Raw genomic sequence first — 4961 nt, 5'->3', positions numbered from 1 at the left:
ATATTATCGATTTCATGCATATTAATCAGATCGGGATTACCAGATAAATAAAAAATATACCTAATGGACTTATTTATTGAACTATAAATAGTTGTTTTTCAATATGATTAATCTGAATACATATCACTAAAAAATATACCTAATGGACTTATTGAACTATAAATAGTTGTTTTTCAATATGATTCATCTGAATACATATTACTCATCAAATAAAATTTAAATTATGAGTCCAGTTTTATACACTGAGTTGCAAAAATTCAATCCACGCAGCTTTTATAGAGCAGAAAACAATTTTTTGAAAATTCCCCTTATAGATTGGGGGTAGATTTAAGGGGGAACATTAAATGTAAATAAGAAATAAGAAACCGAATTAATGCGAAAAGAATATTTGTTTATAAAAATATAATATGGCATTATTCGAAAATTGACAAAATGAAAAGTGGCGTTGTTGATAAAAAACCTATACTAAATTTACAATCAAGATGCAGTAGAAATAAACAAACCAAGACACGTTAAATGCTACTATTAGCACTCCCAAGTCATAATTTACAATGTATAAACTTTGGAAATCATGATTTGGGATTTACAATGTATACACATTGTAAATTATGATTCGGGAGTGCTCCTAATAGCATTTATCAATTTAACGTGTCTTGGTTTGTTTACTTCCACTGCATCTTGATTGTAAATTTAGTATAGGTATATTAAAATCACAGTAAAAATAGAAATAAACAAACCAATAGGTACACATTGAATGTTACGAGGAGCAATCCCTAATCATGATTTACAATGTATATGTTATGTTACCGGCCAAACACGATGTCAGGACAAACTAGTTTGGCCTAGGCCTGATCCTGATATAAATACACACACTTCAGGCCAAACTAGTTTATCCTAAAGTGTATGTTTTTATATCAGGATAAACTAGTTTAGCCTAGTCTAAACCAATTTAATCTAGTCGAAAGTACATAATTGATTACAGATATGTTGCTGATTTAAATGTAAGTTTAGAAGACACTATTAAGAGTCGTAAGACTTTTAAGTATTTAGGGTAAATGATAAACCGAGATGGCACGTATATGAAAGATATATAAATGAAAATAATACGGGGAAAACAAGCCACAAAAGCACTTAATCGAGTGATATGGAACACTCTAACTAAAGAAAACCAAATAGGATTTTTCAGGGCATAGTGCTGAATATTACCCTACAAAAGCGGAAGAATGGCCAGTGACAACAATAATACGAAATAAAATACGAACAGTTGAATTGGCGTTTATGAGAAGGTGTCTACAAATTACAAGGTAGGATAGAATAGATCACCTGGTCAGATACAAGAGGACGTAACTCTATGATTGACTACATTATGACAAACAGACAAATACACCCCAGGGATATAATAGATGTGCGCACTCTATCGTCCGCCAATGTAGGATCCGACCATGGCCTGGTACTAGGGAAAATAAATATAGAAATCAACACACAACGCAAAAGAAATACAAAAGTCGAAGAAAAGTTAAACATAGAAAGCTTAGAAGACCAAGGGACACAAAACTTGTATAGAAACAGACTAACAGAAAAGCTTAACAGCCATAACCTAGAGACTAAAAAGGATATAGAAGAAACCTGGAAAATTATTAGAAAAAGTATCCTACAAGCAGCAGAAGAAGCTTTAGGTAAAAGAAAAGTCAACAAAAATAAACGTGAATACAAAACTCCATGGTACGACGAAAGGGTGAAAGCACTAGCAAATCAAAAGTAACAAGCTTTCCTAACATACAAAAGAGTGAAGACACCGGAGGCACGAGACGACTACGTGACAATCAGGAATAGAGTAAACCAAGAAATAGATAACATCAAAAAGGAACACTGGGAGAAATTTATCAAAGATATGGAATACAACCTCTATGGATCCCAGAAAAAGGTGTGGAAGATGATAAGGAGACAAAAAACAGAAATGAATGAATTTATACGGATAGATAACATTACGGAGACACAATGGACTGAGCATTTCGCGAAATTATATGGAGAAGGAGAGAACAGAGAAATACACATTAATGAAACCCACGATAGAGTACTAATATCAGAAGAAGAGCTACAAGAACGAATAAAAAAATTAAAAAATAGAAAAGCACCTGGTCCTGATAAGATAAATAATGAACTGCTAAAATATGGAGGAAGAACACTACTCAAATGGCTCCTAAAATTATTTGTCGATATAATAAATATCGGAGTAGTACCAGCGGAATGGAAGGAAAGTCTCCTGCTACCGATACTCAAAAAGGGAGACTCGAAAAATCCTGAAAATTATAGAGGCATTAGTCTGATGAACAGCACATTAAAATTGTTGACGGCAGTCATAAAAGATAAAATCGAGGAAAAAGCGAATATGGCAGATGAACAGCAAGGCTTCCGGAAGAACCGTAGCACAATAGATGCAATTTTTATTATCAGGCAAATAGTAGAAAAGTCTATTGAATATAGAAAACCAGCATACATGTGATTTGTAGATTTAAAAAGTGCTTTTGACAGGGTGAGGCGAAATGATATCTTAAATTTATTACAAGCTGAATAAATAGACCACCAGATAATAAGGCTAATTAAGGAAATTAACAAGAACAACAAGACCAGAGTTATAATGTCAACAGGAGAAACAGAACGCATAGAACTAAAAGGAGGAATCCGCCAAGGAGACTCGCTCAGCCCATTGTTATTCAATATGATGATGAATCAAATAATTCACGAAGTCAGAAAACGACATGGATACCACATGGGAGCGCATAAAATCACGATACAATGCTATGCTGATGATGCAGTACTAATTGCTGATAACGAGGATGACCTACAAAGGCAGCTCCACACTTTCAATCTCACAGCAAATAAATTTAATATGAGAATATCGGTAGAAAAAACTAAATGTATAGTGATAGGTAAAGAGCCGCGTAGATGCAAGTTAGAAATAGACGGCAAAATTGTAGAACAAGTCTTCTTCTTGTAGTGCTTATCCGTTTCGGATGTTGGCGACCATCATGGCAATCTGCACTTTGCACACTGCTGCTCTGAAAAGATTTGTAGTGGTTGTGTTGAACCACGTTCGTAGATTTTTCAGCCAGGAAATCCTTCGCCTTCCTGGTCCTCGCTTTCCCTCTACTTTTCCCTGCAAGACCAGTTGCAGCAGTCCATATCTCTCACTGTTCCTCATGATGTGACCGAGGTATTCGATTTTGGCTGTTTTTATTTTGATTAACAGCTCTTTTTCTTTTTTCATTCTCAGCAAAACACCCTCATTAGTAATGTGGTCGGTATAAGATATCTTCAGGATTCGACGATAAAGCCACATCTCAAAAGCCTCAATTTTCTTGCAGGTGGCGTCTGTGAGAGTCCACGACTCAACTCCGTACAACAGTATAGGAAATATATAACATCGTAGTAATCTGACTTTTATGGGTATCGACAAATCATGACATTTGAACAACTTTGCCATTTTTTGAAATGCAGATCTTGCTTTCTCTATCCTACATTTGATTTCTATAGAATGGTCCCAATTTTCATTGACGTTCGTACCAAGGTAGGTGTATGTTTTTACTCTTTCTATTTGTTGACCATTCACACTGATTCGTCCAAATTGCTGTTCATTCTTAGAAATCATCATACATTTGGTTTTCTTAGTGTTTAGTGAAAGTCCGTATCTCTGACTGACTTCTGCGATTCTGCTCATTAACTCCTGTAGGGCTTCAGAACTGTCAGCGAATACCACAGTGTCGTCTGCGTATCTTATGTTATTGATACATTCTCCGTTAATTCTAATTCCGGCTTCAACATCATCCAATGCTTCTTGGAAGATTTCCTCAGAGTAGATGTTAAACAGCAGTGGGGATAGTATACATCCCTGACGGACCCCACGTTTGATTTTGATATCGTCGGATTCTCCTGCCTCTGTCCGGATAGATGATGTTTGATTCCAGTATAGATTGCTGATAATCCTTAAATCACAGGTGTTTATTCCAATATTGGTTAATATCTCCATCAGCTTGTCGTGCTTTACTGTATCGAACGCTTTATGGTAATCAATGAAACATGCATAAATATCGCAATTCACGTCTCTACATCGTTGAAATAGCACTTGTATACTAAATAGAGCCTCTCTTGTACCCACTGCATTTCGAAAACCAAACTGTGTTCGGCTGATTTTTTCTTCGCACAGTCTATATATCCTTTGATGTATAATTTTTAGAAATAGCTTTAAAATATGGCTCATTAAGCTGATGGTTCGGAAATCACTGCAGGATACGGACTTTGTTTTCTTTGGTAAAGCAACAAACGTCGACTTCAACCATGCTTTTGGTATTACTCCGCTTAAATATATGTCGTTAAATATTTTGGTTAGGCGTTGAGTACCGTCGGTGTCAAATAGTTTTATGAGTTCAGCATATGCATTGTCAGGTCCAGAAGCTTTGCCATCTTTTAGTTGTGATATTGCTCTTTCCACTTCACCTGATGTGATTGGTAAGTGGTCATCACATATGTAGGATGGAGGTTGTTCGGATCTAGTATCATCAAAAAGTTCCTGTATGTATTTTGTCCATATGCAGATTTCTTGATTTCTGTCTGTGATGATATTCCCCTGTTGGTCTCGCAATTTGCTAGCTGTGTTGGATTTCTGAAGACCAGCTGCTTGTTTCACCTTTTTATGCATGTTAAACGTATCATGTTTTTGCTCTAACGACTCTATCTCTTCACACTGTGATTTTAACCAATTTTCTTTGGCCTTTCTTATTTCAGTTCTTATTTGTCTCTGAATCGTGTTGTACATTATTTTGTTGTTTTTTGATTTTCTTCTTTCTTCCATAAGTTGTAGTATATTGTCGTTCATCCAACTTTTTCTCATCTCTTTCTTTTCTATTAGATGTTCTTCTCTGATGTTGTTAAAGGTTTCACATATATTTTGGAGTGATTCTTCG

Source organism: Diabrotica virgifera, chromosome 8 (assembly GCF_917563875.1).
Source record: "Diabrotica virgifera virgifera chromosome 8, PGI_DIABVI_V3a".
In the NCBI taxonomy this organism is placed as follows: domain Eukaryota; kingdom Metazoa; phylum Arthropoda; class Insecta; order Coleoptera; family Chrysomelidae; genus Diabrotica; species Diabrotica virgifera.
The sequence above is the reverse complement of the archived record's forward strand: the minus strand, read 5'-3'. Positions refer to the sequence as shown.